The sequence below is a fragment of the Myotis myotis genome, unplaced genomic scaffold (assembly GCF_014108235.1).
Source record: "Myotis myotis isolate mMyoMyo1 unplaced genomic scaffold, mMyoMyo1.p scaffold_m19_p_1, whole genome shotgun sequence".
Classification (NCBI taxonomy): Eukaryota; Metazoa; Chordata; class Mammalia; order Chiroptera; family Vespertilionidae; genus Myotis; species Myotis myotis.
Window position 1 is genome coordinate 108,544,857 of NW_023416313.1, and position 22,638 is coordinate 108,567,494.

General features: G+C 38.5%; 1 protein-coding gene across 1 annotated transcript in view; it reads right to left on the reverse strand.

Annotated features, from left to right (window-relative positions):
• MDGA2 (MAM domain containing glycosylphosphatidylinositol anchor 2) overlaps positions 1–22,638 on the reverse strand; it is a 954,748-nt gene that overhangs the window by 723,614 nt on the left and 208,496 nt on the right. The gene's annotated exons all lie outside the window — the stretch shown is intronic.

Below are 22,638 nucleotides of genomic sequence, written 5' to 3' on the forward strand. Positions count from 1 at the left end.
GGGCCAAATAAAAAAAAAGCACAGGGTTTGAAATCCCATACAATTTCAAGTAGCCAAAAAAAGTAAAGATCTTCAGAATATTAGTTAACTAAATTTTAAAACAGCAATTCTGATAAGAGATGTTTTATTCATAGAATTATATTTGAAATCCTATACAATTTCAGTAGCCAAAAAAAGTAAAGATCTTCAGAATATTAGTTAACTAAATTTTAAAACAGCAATTCTGATAAGAGATGTTTTATTCATAGAATTATAGTATTTTTGAAATCCCATACAATTTCAAGTAGCCAAAAAAGTAAAGATCTTCAGAATATTAGTTAACTAAGTTTTAAAACAGCAATTCTGATGAATGCTTTTATTCATAGAATTATAGTATATTTGAAATACTGTAGTAGACACTAAATAATTGGCTAATGCCAATTTATGAAAGAAGCCAAACAGCTTACAAAAGTTGGAAGTATCTGTCATGATCTGACTCAGTTGAGAGTTGATGTAGGTCAGGGGCAGTGAGTTCCAGAAACTTGTGATACTGGCTGATGATAAAGGTGAGTCTCTGCTTCTGCGAGTCTTCTAATCCCACGGAAAATTCAAGCCACACAGACAGACATTTACAAAGATGAAGTAACAGATGCTAAATGTCATGCTAAATTTATAGCATACAGTAAACGGAAATATTTGATTTGTCCTGTTATAGCCTATGTACTCCCTTTGCTACTAGAATTCTGAAATTGGCCCCAATAGGGGGTTTTGCTTAATAAATGAGGCTGCTTTGTTCCTCAGATTGCTGATTCATGTGCTTGGTGGAAGCTTCTGTTTCACCCAGGGAAGTCAGGGAATGTCATAGGCAGCACTCTGTAAATGTTGATGTCTGACAGAACAAATAAAATTCTTGTGACAGACTTTTTTCTACTCCTAATTGCATCAACATTTATTTATGATGAAGGGGAGTTTGGGTGAAAAAAGGCAGTATTGATTACCATAAATCATGAAATTTTATATTCTGCTTTTTAGAAAGAGGAATGCCCCGTCTGTGGAATATTTATAACCCCAGTATTTCTTTGGTACATAAAATACATACAATGTGGGACCAAAATAATATAAAAGGTAACTCTAAAATATTTAAATTCCTTAAGAGATCATTGAAAATTATTATCATTTTCCCATTTTTAATACTTTCTGTATAACCTTCACACTCAGTAAGAATAAGTTTTTACTTATGTAGCTGGTTCTCTGAGCGCTACAATAATTTCCCAGTCTCCATAGTGGTATCTATATATAAATATTCCAACTGAGAGGCTAGTGAGCAACTATTATGATGCCTGGAATTAGAGGGTCTGGAAGTGTGTTGAATGACTGCCTGAAGGAATGAATGATAAAAAGGTTTATTTTTCAAGATCTCCTCAGATCCAGAATTCACTCTTCTGAGTAAGATAATTTTGCACTCTCCAAGCAAAGATGATTTTGAGAAAAAATAAAATGTGAGGAATCAGAAAATATTAACAACTGAAAATGGAGACTGTCGGGAAGATAGTACTGACAAATGAACACTAATAATGACAGTAGACAAGTGGATATAATAATGTGATTGAAAAGACATACATATAACATTTCTTTCAGCTATGTTCAATAATCTAAAAAGATGAACAAACTAATATATTGTAACACCTTTTCAAAAATATAAACATTAGATTATATACAGCATGTACAAGAACGATAAAGCAAGTTGTAACATATCTATCTGTATTCTATATATATAAAAACCTAAGCAACCATTACGACCAGTTGCTATGATGTGCACTGACCACCAGGGGGCAGACACACAACACAGGAGCTGCCCCCTGGTGGTCAGTGCACTCCCACAGCCAACCTACCCCGGTCCCTTCCCCCAGCCAGCTGCCTGATTGGGACTGGGCGAGAGAGACAGCCCCAATCAGGCCCATGACTGCCAGGCCAAGGGACCCCACCTGTGCATGAATTTGTGCACCATGTCTCTGGTCTATATATATAAAAACCTAATCAACCAGCCAACAGGCAGACCATTTGACTGTCCGACTGGTAGCTATGATGCACACTGACCACCAGGGGGCAGATGCACAATGCAGGAGCTGCCAAGCTGTGGTGACTTGGCAGCTGCAGTTCTTGGGTGACACACCCAGAACCAGAGAAGAGGGAGCCTGATTCTGAGGTGCATCACTCGAGAACTGCCCTCTCGCAATCAGCGACCCCTCAGGGGTTGTCAGAGAGCCGGCCCGATTCCCACAGGCCAGGCCGAGGGACCCCATCTGCAAGAGGGACCCCACTCACTCTGCAGACACCCTTCAAGCCACGGAACCACCCCAGGTGCTGCTGGCCAGGGAAGGACAATGGGAGGTTGGCTCTAGGGGGTGTCTGGCCTGTCTCGCCCAATCCTACCCCACCAGCCACCTTCTAATTAATTTTCTTTCAATGTGCATAAATCTGTGCACCAGGGCACTAGTTATATATAAAAGCCTAAGCAACCATTTGACCTTTTGACTGGTAGCTATGACACACACTGAGCACCAGGGGCAGATGCTCCAACTGGTAGGTTACCTTGCTGCTGGGGTCCAGCCTATCAGGACTGGGTGAGATGGGCCAGACATGCCCTGGAGCCCTCCCGTGGTCCCTCCCTGGCCCCGATTGTGCACTAGTGGGGTCCCTTAGCCTGACCTGCACCCTCTTACAATCTGGGAACCCTCGGGGGATGTTGGAGAGCTGCAGACCAGGCCAAGGGACCCCACCGGTGCACGAGTTCGTGCACTGGGCCTCAAGTCTGTTATATAAAATACTGAACCAAAAAAGAATATGTATTAAGATGTTTATAAATATATATTCTTTTGAGAATACATAAAAATAGAAGTATGTTAAAGAAGGGTAAACAGATAGATTTATCTAGAAAGTTGTGAGGGTCCTGGCTGGGTTGCCCAGTTGATTGAATAGTTATCCCATACACCAAAAGGTTGCAGGTTCAATCCACAGGGCACATGCTTAGGTTGGGGGTTCAGTTCCTGGTTGGGCACATAGGGGAGGCAACCGGTTGATGATTCTCTCTCTCTCTCTCTCTCTCTCTCTCTCTCTGTCTCTGTCTCTCTCTTTCTCTGCCCCCTTCCCCCTCTCTCTAAAAATCAATTAAAAAACACACACACATATCCTCAGGTTATGATTAGGGAAAAAAAAGGTCTGCGGAAACATTAAATAATATAATATAAAGTGACTTACTGAAGAACTTTGATGCTCAAAATCTTGAATATAAGCCACAGAAACATAATAGTTTCTGTTTTGTTTTGCTTTTAAAATTTAAAGGTGAAATTGAATTGCTGGTCAAATATTAGAATATAAATGAGAATGGGCTGTTGAAAATGAAATGTTAAATTGCTTGAATGAATTTGTATTAGATGTTGTAACTGAAAGGAAGGTGAGGAGGAAAGGAGACTTTTTATAAGGCTTTAAAAGATATGACATTTTAGAATATTAAGAGATCATAGAAAAGTTTTCAAGAACAGATTATGAAGTATACTAAAATAGATAACTGAATCAGTGCTAGCAAGAAAGTTGTGTACATTTTAAAAGAGACAGATGTGAAACCATAGGGTGAGGGATGAATCAGAAGACAAATACAAGTCAGAATGTCCTCTGTAAGAGATAAATACATTCAAATAATTAAATGGAGTAACCTCTTTTAAGAAAGAAATATGATGTCTGGAAAGTTCAAGGGCGTTCTTTCACTAATGTTTTATGAAGGAGGAATAAAAATATAGTGACTCTCATTTTGTGACTGTGTTCTGGCTAAAAGCAGCACTAGGCTTTACTGAGAAGTATAGCTAAGGAAAGTACTTAAATCATACTAGTATTTTTAAATGTCATGCAATATGTAGACTCTGGATTACAAAACTTCAGCATACAGATGTTCTAGATTAGTGAGTATAATGAGATATTTAAGACCAAAGCTGACATACAGCAATGATGGGTTGAATACAATGGTTGGAGGGATGAATTAAGGAATATTCTGATAAAGCACATGTGAATTAATAAGGGGTGTACAGTCAAAGGGACTGGATTACTTAGTGGAGTTAGATGAATTGTACTGATTGTAAATGTTTTAACATATATATTACCAGTTTGGAGTGATTTTGTTTTGTATTTGTTGTTGACATGTGGTTTCCCTGAGGAGGAAATATCAATCAGACATGAGCAATCAGCATGCATTTTAGAAGGTATGTTTTCTGCAAATATTTGATAAATGCAATGAGAACTACAATAATGAAAACTCATTATCTCCAATAAATTAACCCTACCAGACCTGAGGCCCTGAACCTAACTGTCCCCTACACCTGGGCTCCTGAGCATTAAAGAGAAAAAGCCAGCATGATATAGGAAAATGTTAGTTACATGCAAACAAGTGGTTAGAATAAGATGGAACTTGGAGACATTGTAGAAAATAGGTCTAGGCAAAGTACCGAAAATTAGGTACAGCGGTATAGCGGCAGATTTGGAAATTACCAAAAAATCAGTACAGTGGTCTGGTAGGGTTAAAATACAATTGAGAATTAATACATGAAGACAAGCAACTCCAGTTGCCATGTGATAAGTGGTTTCATAATGGTATAAATAATAACTGAGAAAAAAATTCAAAGAGAGGAGAGAATTTTGTCTAAGGAAAACTGAGATAGTGTCTAACAATATGCCTCTATATTTCTTATTTGATTTTCTATACTGTTAACTCTGCTGTTCATCACTTCATATTTGTAGTTAGTTATCCTATTTTATTTTTCTGCTACTTAAAAAAAAAGTTAATTTATTTCCCTTTTTCATCTTAGTTTGAGTCAGTCTACATTTTTTAAGCATAATTTTGATCTTTTATTGTGGCTTCCTAGTTTCAGGAGATATTGTCATTTTTATTGTTTTATTTGTTTTTTCTTTAATTTTCATTTTTTATCTAAATAACAATTGTAGATATTTTCTAAATTAATCCACTGTTACCATAGTAAATTATTTTTACAAGTAAATTATATCTTCTAAATGGTTAAGAAGATATTACCAATTTTTATTCAGTTACGTTTTTAAATTTCTTATCTTTTCCATAAGACCTTCCCTCAACCCTGCACTTTTGTTATCCTGCTCTGAGACCCAGGGTTAATGACATATTCAGGAAAGCTTTCTAACAGAAGGAGAGGATGTGTGAATTAATCTTTGCACTCCCATTGTCCTCCATGTCTGAAAGAATATTCCACTCTTTGGCAGGGTTGATATGCAGAGCTTCCAGTTCAATTTCCAGTAATGGCCCGAAATTTATCTAGTATGGTTTTGTAAGAGGAAAGTATATTTTATTCTTCCCTACAATGGTTCTTTATCTAAGAGGAGAAGTATTTATGTCCTAGTGAATGTGAAGCACTCTATATTATTTTACCAGAAAAATCTCTAAATCATCATAGCTCAGGCTACTTCCAATGTTCTGCAGAATATTGTGTGCTGGAAATATACCCCCAAATGGCAATGTGATGCCATCAATCCCCCCTTCTATTATTCTCCTTGATATCATTGAATTATTGACTGACTGCTGAGGGGGTATAAGGGAAGTGACTCTGGCTTTTCCAAGAAGAATTGCAGATGTTGGGAGTTAGGGATGCTACACAGTGGCCTGGTTTACGCCATAGCACAGGTCATGCATCCTCAAGAATAAATGTGGCAGGGCTGGATCATTCAGAAAGGTGATAGCTCCCTTTAAAGTGTGCTATTGTTTAATGGTTAATTTCATATTTTTTAAAGAGTCATGATGTCTTCATAGAAAGATGTGGAGAAAAAGGAACCCTCATTCACTGCTGGTGGGAATGCAGACTGGTGAAGTCACTGTGGAAAACTATGGATTTTCCTCAAAAAGTTAAAAATAGAACTCCCATTGGACCCAGTAATCACACTTCTAGGAATATACCCCAAGAAATCAGAGACACCAATCAGAAAGGACATATGCACCCCTGTGTTCATAGCAGCACAGTTTACAATAACTAAGAGTTGGAAACAGCCTAAGTGCCCATCAGCAGATTGATGGGATTAAAAAACTGAGGTACATCTACCAGTGGTTCTCAACCTTCTGGCCCTTTAAATACAGTTCCTCATGTTGTGACCCAACCATAAAATTATTTTCGTTGCTACTTCATAACTGTAATGTTGCTACTGTTATGAATCGTAATGTAAATATCTGATATGCAGGAAGGTCTTAGGCGACCCCTGTAAAAGGGTCGTTCAACCGCCAAAGGGGTCGCGACCCACAGGTTGAGAACCGCTGAATGGAATACTACACTGCCATAAAAAAAGAAACTTTTACCATTTGCAACTGCTTGGATGGACCTGGAGAGCATTATGCTAAGCAAAATAAGCCAGTCAGAGAAGATAAATATCACATGATCTCACTCATTTGTGGAATATAATGAACAACATAAACTGATGAACAAAAATAGATCCAGAGACAGAGAAACACTGAACGACTGTCAAACCTGAGGGAAGGCAGGGGAGGGTGGGAGTGGGGGTAGGGGGAGGTGTAAGAGATCAACCAAAGGACTTGTATGCATGCATATTAGCATAACCAATGGACATGGACATTGGGGCAGTGGGGGCTTGTCCTGGGGGGTGGGAGTGGCTAGGTTGGGTCAATGGAGGAAAAAGGAGACATATGTAATATTTTAACAATTAAAAAAAAGAATAATGAGCACAAATTTTAAAAATAATTGCTCGAGGCAAAGAAATGTTCTTTCTGTGGACTCAACGGGAAGTTGTGTGTGAGCCATTCCTCTAAAGTCCAACTCCTTGATATTTTGATGTCTGTCTGTGTCTTTGTGTGACTTGGCTTTCAGCTAGGATATAACATTTATTTTAAGGAGAGGCAAGTTAAGGCCCGCATCACTGGTCTGTCTTTCTGTTTTCTGAGCCCAACTATAAATCTAGATTATTTGAAAACCACATCATGCTATTATGGTTGGATTTCTTGCCATACTCAAGGAGTAATTAATTGCCTTTTTCTTATTTAAAAATTATTTATTAAAAACTCTGTGACCTCATAAAAAAAAAATCATGATGTCTATGTATCTAATTACCTACCTACCTACCACTTCTTTTCATTTATTTTCCTCTTTTCTTTCTTTTTCAGTGTGTGTAGGTGTGTTTGTTTCAACAGAAGAAAGTTGTTAGAAAATGAACATCAAACCTAAAAAGTGAAAAGATGTATTTTTTTAAAATTCCAAGAAATTTAAATCTATATTTATACTAATAATAGAGGGATATGCAAATTGTCCAGGACACCATCACAGTAACACTAACACCAAACAGCAGGCTGTGTGGGGTGACCAGGCTGGCACGGCGGGGGGGTGGGGGCAGTTGGGGGTGACCAGGCTGGCAGAGGGAGGCAGTTGGGAGCACCCAGGCTGGCGGGGGGAGAGCATGGGGCAAACAGGCTGGTGGGGGGAGGCAGTTAGGGGTGACCAGGCTGGCGGGGGTGAGGGGGTAGTTAGGGCCAATCAGGCCAGCAGGCAGAGGCTGTTAGGAGTGATCAGGCAGGCAGGTGAGCAGTTAGGAGCCAGCGGCCCTGGATTGTGAGAAGGATGTCCGACTGCCAGTTTAAGGCCCTATCCCCGGGATTGGGCCTAAACCGGCAGTCATACATCCCCTGAGGGGTCCCAGATTGGAGAGGGTGCAGGCTGGGCTGAGGGGACCCCCTCCACACTCCTGTGCACAAATTTCATGCACTGGGCCTCTATCATTTCATAATTTTGTATGTCTCAAACATTATTGCTCTTACCAACATTTGATGAGATAATACCAAAATTAATAATTTAAGTGTTATGGTAGGTACTTCAGCCAAGTTCTGTTAAAGATGCTAAAGCACAATTATTTTAATAGTGATAAAGGAGAAGAGTATGTTCATAATTTACAAACCTGGTAATTTATTATTGTATGATTTAGAGTGGAGTTTTAATTATGGTAGTGGCTGTGTACATTAAATTTAATATCTTATTTTGAACTTCAAAGGCACGAAATAAAATATTTTCACATGATCCAATTCTGATCTTTTATGAAAAAATAAGGTAATACCATTTCCTTCATTCTCACCCACAGTCAGTATTAAAATGGATTCTAAGATATTTAATACTAATGCAGAACATGTTCTAAAAGTGTGTTACTCCCATTTTCAATGTTATAACCTTTGATATTTTAAGTGATCATAAATCATATGCAATACATATATTTTCTTGCTTTGCCTGAAAATGTGCCTAGAAAAATACAAAGAGTAATTGAAAGATTGGAAATGATATTTAAATACTTTGAAAATGAAAGAGGAATAACAGAAATATACTAAAAATGAAAAGGAGATATATAACTGAATAAACACTACATTACAAAGTTTACATTTTACTATACTTTTCTATTTTTAGGAACAAATAGATTACAGTTTTCAAGATGAGATACAGAGAGAAAAGACAGGAAAGAATTACTATACAAGAGGAAAGAGCTACCCACCCTGAAAATTTCATAATAAAAGACAGAAAAGAAAATTATGTATTGGTAATGGATGATAAATAAAATTTTATACAGCAATAACATTTTGGCAACCCGGGACTCATCATGCAGCTCATCCAAGGATGCCCACCTCAGAAGATGAGATGTTACATAATAGAACACCACAGGGCACAGAAGACTCCACCCAGGAGGCTCCTGATCCTCCCTGGGGGACTGTAAAACAGACCGGAACAAAGGGTAATGTAAGTATTCCTGGTCCATATATCTAGCCTTCAAACATCTTTCAAGCTAAGTGTAGGGGTCCCCAAGTCCCATCATTAGAAATGTAGGCAGCCCAGAAATATATTAGTAAGAGCATGCAATCATTATATGTAGTTACGTAAACATTAGTTATAAACATTTAAGTAAGAAAGAATGTTACTCTTTTCACAGCTTCACATTGTACAAGGGAACTGATTCTAACTTTTGAGTTTTTAAAAGAAAAGGAAAACCTTGGGATCCTGTTTTCCAAATCCTAGGGAATAAAGTTAAGCCATGCAAATGCAAAGCTGCTGATCAGTTTCAACTCTGTGTTAGGCACTCTCCCTGCAGAGAGGGCCGTGGCTGCCAGTTTCCAACTATGAGGAAGGCAGGAGGGGCTGACTACAGATTCTGCTCAGCATCCCCCAGAGTTTCCGAATTCTTTCATGAAAGAGTCAACATTAAGTACATCTATATTTCCATGCAGTTAAAGATAAAAATATATGTATACACTGTGAGATGGAAGCACTAAACCAGCAGGGTCCAGGAAGAACATTTGGTCAAAGCTTTTACTCAAAGAGGAATAAGAAAGAGAATTCTGAAGCTCTTAGAACAGAGGAAATTCAGACCCGGAAATAACAATGCAGAGCATGTTTTAATTTATAAACAGAATAGTACTGTAAAAAAAAAAAAAAGAAGTGATTTAAATTTTCTGTGGTATATTTATTTTTCAGGAAAGTGGCTTCCCACTGAGAGCATTCGCTCCTTCACAGACTGTGGTCAGCGGCTCAGATATATTCAAGCCCCAGAAAAACGGATAATTATTGCAGACTACAGACTAAACCACAATAAGACGTAAAAAAAAAAAAAAAAAAAAAAAAAAAAAAAAAAAAAAAAAAAAAAAAAAGACCAAAGATAGATGCATAATGAAAAAGATTTGAATAACATATGATTCTAGTTTCCTTATTTACATTTGAAGTGAATGATATTAGTGAAATTTAAAGCTATTCACTTTCCCTGGAAACCCAATTTCAAGTTATTTCAAAGAGACACTTTGAAAGGCCAGAAACACCAACAAGAACAACAGAAATTTACCTTGGCCAGGTGGCTCAGTTGGTTGGAGTGTTGTGTCCCGTACATGAAAAGGTTTCTAGTTTGATTCCCGGTCAAGTCACATACCTAGGTTTGGGGTTCAGTCCCCCCCAACCCACCGCCCCCTAATAAGGGCATGAATGGGAGGCACTCTATCAATGTTTCTCTCTCATGTAGATGTTTCTCTCGCTCCCTCTCTCAAATAATGTTATTCTCAGGTGAAGATTGAAAAGAAAACACAGAAATTCATAGGTGAGTAATGTGCTTTTAGTAACAGTCTCCAAATTCAAGTCTGTGGGACCCCTACCTATTTAACTAAGGACAGCAAATTGCTCTAATTAAAAATATCTTATAAGTGATAAAGATCACCTGCTAAAGGCATTTGTAGGTCTTTGTCCTTAAAAGAAGCTTACTAAACTCTAATCACTTTGCCATCCTTAAATCCAATTCACAGGAGAGGTTCCCAATAAAACAAGTGATTGTGGTAGGTTATATCCCAAATATTTGTAAATAGGAATGAGGGGAGCAGACAAGTAGACTAGCTTTTTCATACAGATGTTTTCCAAACTTCTGGATGTTAAGAATTGCCTGAGGTAATTTTTTAAAAACATAAAATTCTGCCAGAATAGCCGAAACCGGTTTGGCTCAGTGGATAGAGCGTCGGCCTGCGGACTAAAGGGTCCCAGGTTCGATTCCGGTCAGGGGCATGTACCTTGGTTGCTGGCACATCCCTAGTGGGAGATGTGCAGGGGGCAGCTGATCGATGTTTCTCTCTCATCGATGTTTCTAACTCTCTATCTCTCTCCCTTCCTCTCTGTAAAAAATCAATAAAATATATTTTAAAAAAAAAATTCTGCCCGAATAGACATTATGGTTAAAAATACAAATTTCTGTGAAAATTCAACTTCTACTTATGAGATACTAACTCAGAGTTCCCCAAGAAGGGACAAGAAGCTGCATGTTCAGTGCCTCAAGCAATTATTCTCAATGTGTAAGCTTTGGAAATACTTACCTTAAACCAATATGGAGCATTTATAAAATGGACATATTTGACTGAAATAAGTTATAACTTTGCCTTGAAGGTTTCAATACTAAATTTATTAGTTCACAGAGCAAAATTTCTAACCTGGACTTTACTAGCAAAAGTATTTCTGTATAGTTCTGGTTTGCTACAAAAGAATTCTAGAGACGTTAATGATAGTCATTTTTTTTTATTAAATGCAAATTATTTCCATCACCATTTATCTCTCCTATACCCTCTTCTACCTCCATCCCCCTCCTCACTGCCACATCACCATACTGTTGTCCCTGTCCACAAGTTATTTCTCTTTTAGAGGAGTTAATGATAGTTTCAGAAAGTAAATCTCTACGTGTGTGTGTGTGTGTGTGTGTGTGTGTGTGTGTGTGTGTGAGAGAGAGAGAGAGAGAGAGAAATTAAACTCTAAGACATAGGAAAGAACAGGAATATTCAGTAATCCCACAATTTCTAAGAAACTAAATATAGAACCAAGGTAAAATATCATTATGTCCTAAGTATTAATTTTCAGGAAGTTTACATCTTAATCTGAACTTCTATTAAAATTATTTTCATATTTTATTGTCTCATTTAACTGAAAAAAAACATTTCTTTGAGGATTATTTATGCATAAATTCTTAACAGAAATCATATGAATGCTTGTCCCAAGCATGCAGTGCAATTAATGGTAGATATTGTATGGATTATATGTCTTAGCTTTTCAGAATGTTCATAATTGATGTGAAGAAAAAAAGGGTCACAGATATACCAAAACTGAATAACAGTAACAGTCAACAATGTAGGAGTCCAATAATTGTCCATGATCCAACATACAAATATTGTGTATCATCCAAATGAGGCACCTAATGAAAAATAAAGTATTTAGGGTTTCATGTATGTGAGCCTAATTGATTAGCAAAGTCTTCACATTGGAAGTAAAGACTGAGGTGCACTTTGAAAATAGAGAAATTAATATAGACAAAGAGATAAAGAGATGAATAGGGGGTCTCTGGAAGTAAAAGTTCTTAATTCCAAACAAACTTCTGGGGAATTCTATAAAATAAAAGTGTAATATACTAAGTGTCTGTTCATGCGACTGTTCCCTCAACCTTTCCACCAGTCGCTATGATGCGCACTGACTACCAGGGGCAGATGATCCTACCAGTAGGTTAGTTTGCTACTGGGGTCCAGCTGATTTGGACTGGGCAAGGTGGGCCAGACCTGCCCTGGAGCCCTCCCTCAGTCCCTCCCTGGCTGGCCTACCTCCAGCAGTCCCTCTCAGGCTGGATTGTGAGAGGGCACAGGCCAGGCTGAGGGACTCCACCAGTGCACGAATTCAAGCCTCAGGCCTCTAGTGTGTGTGTGTATATATATATATATATATATATATATATATATATATATATATAGATGTATAGATATATAGATATATAGATATATGTATAGATATATATCCTTATTTAATGATATTGCTCCTCATTTAATGACATTTATTTAGTCTACTAGAGGCCCAGTACACAAAAATTTGTGCACTTGGGGGGTCCCTCAGCCCGGCCTGTGCCTTCTCACAGTCTAGAACCCCTCGGGGTATGACCACCTGCTGGCTTAGGCCTGCTCCCCAGGGGATTGGGCCAAAGCTGGCAGTCAGACATCCCTCTGGAAGCCTGGGAGCCCTTAGGAGATGTCCACTTGCCAGCAGGGGAGCAGGCCTAAGCTGCAGTCAGACATCCTTAGCGCTGCTGAGGGGGAGGGAGAGGCTCCCACCACCACTGCTGTGCTGGAAGCCACCAGCCTGGCTTGTGGCTGAGCAGAGCTCCCCCTGTGGGAGCGCACTGACCACCAGGGGTAAGCTCCTGCATTGAGCATCTGTCCCATGGTGGTCAGTGTATGTCATAGTGACCAGTCCTTCTGCTGTTAGGGTCAATTTGCATATTACCCTTTTATTATATAGGACTAGAAGGCCTGTGCACAAAAATTTGTGCACTGGCAGGGAAGGGGTGTCCCTCAGCCCAACCTGTGCCCTCTCACGGATCACACTGCCGCTCGCCCTGCCCTCCTTGCCAGCCCCACCCACCCTGCCCAAGAAACCACAGGCCTGGATCCCACGCTGGGGGGAGCGGCTGCTCAGATCTGCTGCCACCCACCCAGCTCAAGACATGGCAGGCCTGGATCCTGTGCTGGGGCCGACAGCAGCTCTGAGCACGCTGCCGTTCCTCCCCTCCCACCCCACCCAAGACACAGCAGGCCTGGATCCCGCGCTGGGGTGAGTGGCAACTCAGATCCTACTGCGGCCCGCCCTGCCCTCCCCGCCCAAGACACGGCAGGCCTGGATCCACGCTGGGGTGGACAGCAGCTGGGACATACTGCCAAACACCCTGCCTGCCCCACCCAAGACACGGCAGGCCCAGATCCCGCCCAGCTCAGATCTGCTGCTGCCCGCCCTGCCCATCCTGCTCAAGACTCGGCAGGGCAGGATCTCGCCTTGGGCGGCGCAGCGGGATCTGCCTGCAGTATGCAAGTTAGCCGCCATCTTAGTTGGCAGTTAATTTGCATATCGCCCTGATTAACCAATGGGAAGGGTAGTGAAGTTACAGTTTAATTACCATGTTTGTCTATTATTAGATAGGATAATGGGTTTAATTAAAGTACAATAGTGCACTTGATAGTTCAATTTAATGGCCAAAACACAGCCGATTGGACTGCAGATGGACAAGAGGTGGATATGAGATCCAAGAGAAAACAATCCATAGGCTAGGAAAAACAATCCAGTTCTCTTTCTTGCAAATATTTTAATAAACTGACAGTAATTCTTGTTAGATACTGACTTAGATTTACATAGTCATTTGAGATTATGAGGAAGCAGAGATTGAAGGATGGAGAGAGATAAGACAGATGGGAGAGGGAGAGGGAGAGAGAGAGAGAGAGAGAGAGAGAGAGAGAGAGAGAGGAGAGAGAGAGAGAGAGAGAGAGAGAGAGAGAGAGAGAGAGAGAATATTATCCTTGTGCGGTAGAGATGAGTCCACTTTTCTAATTTTCCAGTTTCAGTATCTCTGTGAAAAGGCTGTGCCTCATTTACAGGACTTGGATGTCCATGAAATAGCTTGCTGTCACCTTTCAACTTATGTTAGAGTGAGTAAGTTCCTGCTCTTTGGAGAACAGGGATACCTTTTCAAGATGACTGTTACTTCAAAGTGAAGTCTTCAAAACTCTCCTGTGAACTGTGTGTGTGTGTGTGTGTGTGTGTGTGTGTATGTGTGTGTGTGTTTATCCCTTCATTTCCTAGGTGTCTTCAGTTTGCTTTTGGAGCTTGTGTTCTACTGTGCACAACATAAGTCATAGGGAGACTGCGTGGAAGGAGGGCAACTGAATCACTTCTAGAAGGAACAAGGCCAACTTTCTGAGACACACCAGCATCTCAAAGTGTGAAAAGGAGCAATTATAACTGAAAAGGGATAGTGGAGGTGCCACTAAGGAACTAACTCTATTCTTTAAAATGACACAAAGATCATAAGTTACTACTTTCTCAACAAAAAGCTGTAAAGATTTATGATAAATGCCTGCCAACATGGTAAAAAAGAGAAGCCAAAATAGGGCTGGCAGTTAGAGAGGGAAAAAAGGAGCTTCTTAGTATGTGAGAAAGGTTTCCTTTACTTTTCTCAAAGACTAAGCATTAGTGTATATCAATGGCTAACTGATTGAAACAATGACATACAAAGTGCATGTGTTGCAGGAATGCAAAAGCAACACAATAGTGTTTCAAGCAATAGGAAATCTGGACGTGGAGAGACATGAATCTTCCAGTGTGAGATGCATAAGGATCTGGAGAAGGGCTCTGGGGAAGGAAACTGGCAACTTTCATTCTCCTCCCTCCATGAAGACGCCTTCCGATGGCAGGAACGAGGGTTTTGGTAGCTTGAAATCATTGTGAATATTGGGAAGTAGTGAAGAGCAGCACAGTGTATGGGCAAAAGGATAGTCTCAGAGCCACACCGCCTGCGTATATACCTCACTCTCCTGCTTACCTGCTCTTTGACCTTGGACCAGGCATTTAGCCCTTGTGTCTCAGTTTTCTCATCTGAGAAAAGGGAGATAGTGAGGTTTTGATACTTAAATGTTTGTGGGGGCATGCATGTGTGTGTGTGTGTGTGTGTGTGTGTGTGTGTGTGTCTGTGTGTGTGTAGAACAGATGCTAACACATATTAAATGCCATCTATCATTTAGTATTACTATTATTATTTTAATCTGGTTAAATTGTTTTATATACAACACAGATAAAATAAACTTTAACTCCATACTTAAAACATTAGTAAAATTAACTGTATTAAAGCAGTGTCTCTCATGTAATAAAATCTTTGTATAGTGGGAAACACTGGAGGATAGGCTAAGGAAACTGGAGCAGTTCCTACAATAATGCAGAGCCATGAAGGGTGGTAACTTACAGCAGTGACAGAGAAAGCAGTGTTGGTTTTGTATTGTGATCAGGTAAGAACAGGAGAGAAAAATAGCTGAGGAGTGAGGGCAATTGGGAGAGAGCATTGCAAAAGCTCTCAAATCCAAGCATTTCTAGGTGGGTGACAGTGACAAAAGCAGTCTTCTGATGGTCTCAAACTAACCTCATGAGTTCAATTTTCTGAAATACTGCCTCTCCGTAATCTTTCAAAGATGTCTCAAAGAAGGAAGGCAGAAGAGATGAGGAGAATTTGTTCTTTATAGGAATTACAAACTGAATATAATTATTGCAGCTTCAAAGCAGATGGACACTCATGTTGATTTTTTTGCCCTTCATTTTATATCTAAGCTGAAAAGCTTGACACCAATTATTTGTCACTATACACTAGAAAACTTTTAATCAGAACTGAGTGGAATAAGTAGTTTTTCTTTCTGAAGCTAATTCAAGGAAAGGCTTATGTGGATAGCAACTCTGATTGTGTGAGGGTTGGCAGCTAAGGCCAAAATTAATCCAATTCTAAATGATACTTAATATATCAGCTAAAACAAAGGTGGACTGGAATCCTTGGCTGTGCCCAGCAGAGTTTCTCCTGACATAAAAATGTAATTACTCAGAATTAGTTTCCCCTTAACTAAAGAGTTAAAATAGCATTAAAACCTAGCTTAAACCAATAGAGAAATTTTTAAAGTATATTTTAGTTGACTTTGACGCCTGCTTCAGATATACAGGTCAGGTGCATTTCTTTCCAAATGCTTCAGCTCATTGCAAAGTGTGTGAGCAAAGAAGGAATCTTGAGAATTTACTACACAAATAATAATCACTTAAAATTGCCTTGGAAATGTCAAATCTGCTTTGCACTGAGGACTGGAAATTTGAAAAAGAAACCAGGTTTTACATCCATAAGAAGGCACTGGAAATAAATATGATTGCATTCTATTTGATTGCTATTCCTATATAAAATACCCCAGAAAAATATGAAATTCACATATAATGACCTATTTGATAACATGATATAAACACTTAAAAACTGCTTCCTCAGCAGACTTATTTAGCTTTATTTGGATTAGATTTAAAAGAAATTGGAAACTTATTATATAAGAAGGGCAACTTGAAAGCCAATGTCTATAAAGGTATATAAAGTAGGTCTTCCCTCCTACTCCCATTGTCTCTCCTATGTGAGAAGGAAATTAAAACAGCCAGTGACACCTCAGCCAGGCTCACTGTGAAGGTTCGGCGCCAGGTATTATAAAGCTTACCAAGGGATTGTTTTCTCCAGTTTAATGGGACTTTTACTAAAGAATCACCCCCCAGGTCTGTGAAGATTAAGAATAAAAATTTCGCCCAGGAGTAGCTTTCGCTAGTGGCCAAATTGGCATCACTCAATGAAAACATGGAAATGAGGTTGATTTTATACTTAGTTAAGAAGATAGCATTTTTTCCCTATAGTTTATACTGGGAATTTTCAAGGAGTCAATTCATAAATTTCACTTACCAGCAATAGTGGGTTTGTCTAAATAAGTCTTATATCAAGGTTGGTAAGCTGAGTGAGTGAAGGAAGATGGTTGTGCTTCTCTAACTGGAGTGGTATTAGGGAGCAGGTTCTAAATCACTCTTGTCATTGTATTAGTATCCCAAAATATTATAGATTGGCGGTACAAGAAACAAGAGAATTTTTTCTTCTTTTATATCTTGCCAGGTAAAAGGCAGATGACTCTGAGAATACAACTAGAGGGGAAGGAGAAATATTCTTGATCGTTCTTCTATTTTCTGCAACTAATGACACTGATGGTGGGTTTTTTGTTTTTGTTCTTTTTAGTAACAGATTCTACATGTTGTCACATTACCATTTTAACAAAGTCTTTGCTATATCACTTAGTAGTGAAAAAGGTGTAAAATTATCTTGTCATTAAAAAATGTAACACCTTATTTCAGCTTCAGATTAAAATAGTTAAATAATCTTAAAATCAACTAAAACAAAATAAGGAGGAAAAATTATTATATGAGCAAGCCTAAAGAGTATAATTTAGCAAAATGCTTATTTATTTAAAACACAATTATATCATGGCAGATTTGTTCTTCTTTTTAGAATTAATCTTCTCTGGCAAAATGCTTTCTGTTTTTCATTTAGAAACACCTAATCTTGATTAAATTGTTCTATTCAAGTCAAATAAAATAACTAGTAATAGGTAATTTTGCTCAGTTAATTTTCACATAATTCCAAGTTTTTAAGTTGCCTCAATCATTTTAGTGGCACATTTACTCCTTGGGAACAAACTTAGTAATAAATTGTATAAATGCAGAAAACATAAAAAGCTTGGCAAGTACAATAATTATATCTATACTAATAAAAGGGTAATATACTAATTAGACTGGGTGGACCAGACATTTTCCAGTCATCCAGTTCTCCTTCTGGACAAAGCCATGGTGGCGGGGGCCGAGGCAGAGGTGGTTAGGGGCAATCAGGCTGGCAGGAGAGCAGTTAGGGACGATCAAGCTGGCAGGGGAGGTGGTTAGGGACAACCACGTGGACAGGGGAGCACAGTTAGGGGCGATCAGGCAGGTAAGCAGGTGAGCGGTTAGGAGCCAGCGGTCCTGGATTGCAAGAGGAATGTCCAACTGCCGGTTTAGGCCTGATCCCCCAAGAGGTCCCAGATTGGAGAAGGTGCAGGCAGGGCTGAGGGACCCCCTACCCCCATGCACCAATTTCATGCACTGGGCCTCTAGTTATTACATAAGTGTTCTAACTTTGTTTTTTTATTGATTGTTTTGTTGTTGTTCTTTTAGAGAATGGAGAGAGAGAGAAACTTCCATGTGAGAGTGAAAATTTAATATTGACCAGCTGCCTCCTGCACACCTCCCTCCCAGTGATCGAGTTTACAACCCTGGCATGTGCCCTGACCAGAAATCCCCAACAATTAACTCCCAGGTGCACAGGACCATGCCCAACCAACTGTATTAGAACAATAATTTACTAAATTGGAAGATTTTACCTAAAAAGTTATTCATACTTTTCTTCAAAAAACTTTTAGCTTGTCACAAGATCAGACTTCCAGAAATAAAATATTTTCTTTCTTTCTTTCTTTCTTTCTTTCTTTCTTTCTTTCTTTCTTTCTTTCTCTCTTTCTTTCTTTCTTCTTTCTTCTTTCTTTTTGAAATTTATAGCAGCTTTATTCATAATTTCAAAACTGGAAGCAACCAAGTTGTCTTTTAATAAGCAAATAGATAAACTGTGGAACATCATACAATGGAATATTGTTCAGCACTACTAAGAAATGAGCTATCAAGCCATGAAAAAAACATGGAGGAACCTGAAATGCATATCATTACGTGAAAGAATCCCATCTGAAAAGGTTAGATGTAATGTATGATTCTAAATATATGACATTCCTAAATATTATCAGTGAATATCGAATATGCTTTTTATTCAAGGTAATGCAATAAATTATATTGAAAAACAGAAAATAGGTTAAAAATGTGATAAATTTTTTCTTTTAAATTGTTAAATATATCAACACTAATAGTAATACAGAAAACAGGAGAAAAAAAGCCTATACTCCCATTATCCCAGCACAATGAATTTATTGTTGCTTTCTCAGTTTTGAACTGTGCCTATATGTATATTTTAACTGTAAAATATGTAGTCATAATAGCAGTATATATACAATTTAGATTTGCATTCTTTTTCACCTACTATTTATCTCACCTGCTTTCTATGTTCTAATGCCATTAGTAATGACTGCATCCTATCTATCAAAAACTAGTCTATAATTTTTTAGATTTTTAAAAAGTGGAATGATGATTTATAATAGTATGTATGCAACTGCAGTTCCTTGAAATTTCTAACTATATATCACAATATGGTATCATTCACATTCTTGTGGCTGTTATTTGCTCAGATTTCCATCCTTTTATCCTGATATATATATATATAATGCATATACTTGATTTTAGGGATAATAAAAGCACAGAGCTTAAATTATTTCTTATATGGTCCAGGAAATAAGAGGTAGAGCTAAATTTTAGAACATGGAGACTTGGTGTGCTATTCACTGGATAACAAAATTATTTGTAAAACAAAAACTCTGCTCATTATATATAAGTAATTTATTCTACAAAAGTAAGGGAGTGGACCATTAGTTCTGCAGCTATGATGAGTCAGGCTAAGTTCAGGTTGAGGATGGGGTGGTTAGAGTAGTTAGTGCATTAGTAGGCCATGCCTAGAAATGGTAGAAGCAAAGGACAAGACATGGTTCAGGGAGCTTGATCATCACGGAGAAGTAAAAGAAAGGAGTTGAGGATGTTCAGGGCAAGAAGCTGGAGAGAAGGTGCCTTATCTACCAGCTGGGCAACTTTAAAAGACTATGACTCCATTTTCTCAGCTGGAAATCTTTTTAATAATAGCTACTTCACTTCATGGTTACTAGATTCAATGATTTTACACATGAAGGGTGCTTACTGGAGTCTCTAACTTATTATAAAAAACATGTCAAAATGTTCATTGTTATTAATGCTGATCGTTTTCTTTAGGCAATTCAAGAGCCAAGTCTGGGGTTGTACACTGACCATCAGAAACCAGCAGGTCCTTTGAAGGACATGTGAGGAGAAGCATAGGCATGCCCCAAGAGAGAAAAGGCCACTCATAATAGAGGAAGCAAGGTGTGCTGACAAAGCAGTAACAAGTAGGAGAGCGAGGAACAGGTCACAGGGGCAGAGGCCCAACCAGTTCTGCCAGCTGGCAGCCATGCTCTGTGCTTCCGAATCTGCTCATTTTGAGATAAGGCACCAGAGACACTCTCCAAATCATGGAGTGGGACAGTTCTAACAATACACCATGTCTGTAACAAGTCTCTCTTGTTTTGTAAACACTAATGTTTAAAATAAATCTTTGGATTTATAATAGCCTTATTGGTCCCTACACAAAATATATACATACTCTATAAAAACTTTTGAGAGCAAGACCTTTCATATTAAAAAAACACACAAAACTCTTTGAAGCCAAAGGCAGAAATAAAAAAGAAAGGTATAAACAGACTTGACTACATTAATATTAATCTTTTTTAAATATGGGAAAACATCATGAAAAATATAAAAGACAAAGGACAAACTGGGGGAGGGCATTGTAATATAAAGGGTTAAAGGGTTAATATCATATGTAAAAAGACTTACAAAAAAGATTTCTAAAATAAATAACCCAATAAAAAATGGATAAACTTCAAGGACAAAATTAATTTTTTAAAAATTTGAATGGCTAAAAAGCATAGACAAAATTGTTCAACCTGAGCAATTGTCAAAGACCCATGAATATAAAGACTTTCAAATTATCAAAAGTATAGAAATATGCACGTGTATATAAAATCTAGTGTTGGACATGGGGAAAGGAACAGTAATACTTGCTAGGAGAGTAAAATATTAAATAATATTCTGGAGCACAATTTGATAAAAATGTAACAAAGCTCTTAAAATATCTATAAAATATAATCTATAATATATTAAACAATAAATAAGGATATTCAGGAAGATTTAAGTGCAAAGGTAATCTCAGAATTTTTCACACTGGAAAAATGTAAAGATGTAAATGCTTACTGAAAATGGATTAATTAAAAAAATAGTATATATAGTCATTAGATTTGATCTTATAAGTATTTATTGACATATAAAGATATAAAAATATTTTCAAGTGAAGAAAAAAAATTGAAGACCCAAGAAAGTAAGACTTGTTTTTTATGGATAAATTCTGTGTAAATGAGTGCCTAGAAAAATCTGAAAGACATAATTTAGCATGAGATTATAGATTTTAAAGTTAACCTTTTACTTAATTCACATTTTGTTCTCAATGACAAAGATGTGTGTATATATATATATATATATATATATATATAGAGAGAGAGAGAGAGAGAGAGAGAGAGAGAGGGAATATAATTAAGGTGCAATAGCATTACATTTGGGCACAGTAAAATCAGGTATTGAGAACTAATTCTACCATTATGAAACTTCTTAATCTCTTTAATTCTCAGTGTTTTAATATATCTAATAGCATTCACATTATAGAATCATATATATCAAATGAGATAATGCATGTAAAGTCCTTGAGACAATGATTGGCACATGGTGAATCCTATGTAATAAAAGCCTAGGTGGCGTCACTCCCTCTCGCGATGTCATCACAAGATGGCCACCACAGATGGCTGCCACAAGATGGCCACACGCACAGTGGAGGTGGGACCCGGTGGCCGCTCTGTGCAGTGAGGCCTGGGGTCATGCAGCTCCGCATAGCACGAAGGAGGCCGGTCTTGGCATCTCCGCACCTCGCGTGGAGGAGGCAGGTCCCGGCGGAGGAGATGGGTCACAGCAGGGGAGGGCAGTTGGGGGCAACCGGGCCAGCAGGGGAGCAGTTAGGTGTCAATCAGGCCGGTATGGAAGCAGTTAGGGGGTGACCAGGCTGGCAGGCAGAAATGATTAGGGGCAATCAGGCAGTCAGGCAGGTGAACAGTTAGGAGCCAGCAGTCCCGGATTATGAAAGGGATGTCCGATTGCTGGTTTAGGCCCGATCCCTGCAGGGGTCCCATATTGGAGAGGGTGAAGGCCAGGTTGAGGGACACCCTCCTCCCCCTCACCCCATGCACAAATGTCATGCACCAGGCCTCTAGTATTCAATAAATATTTGATGGTTGACTTTGTAGACATTTGATTTGTAAGAGCTTTAAACTTCTGAATATTAGGAAACATGTTTTTAATCTTCATATTCCTGGAACCTAAAGTAGTATCAAGTACAGAGTAATTGATTATGAAATTGAAGGAAGCATGAATGCATGATATGAAAAGTATGCTCTTGTTAATTTAACATCTTACAAAGAGTCCATATGCAGATCCTTTGGTTTTGCAGGCCCTTATCCAAGTTTTCGTTTATGACTCTAACTCTTACTTTTTGCTCCATGGTGTTTTTGTCTTTATCTGATTCAAGTAATTATTGGCTCTCAACTTTGATTTCTACCTTGGACTTTGTTTTTTGTCAAATTATATTTGACTAATGTCCTTCCATTACTACAACTTTTGTTTTTCTGTCAGAGATATGAGAATAAAATGTATTCATTCATAAGAGAGAGAAATACTAATAGACTCTGTGTCAGAAGGATCCTTCCTACCTAACACTAATCAAAATAAAAATCCATGACAGCCCACAGGTAGCCATGCACACACGCAGCACCAGGAACCTGACACACCGTCCAGCACAACCTCTTTCTTTCACAGAGGATGAAACATTGCCCCTGAAAGTGAAGGCATCTATCTCTCCTTGATTAAATAGTTAATTAGTAAG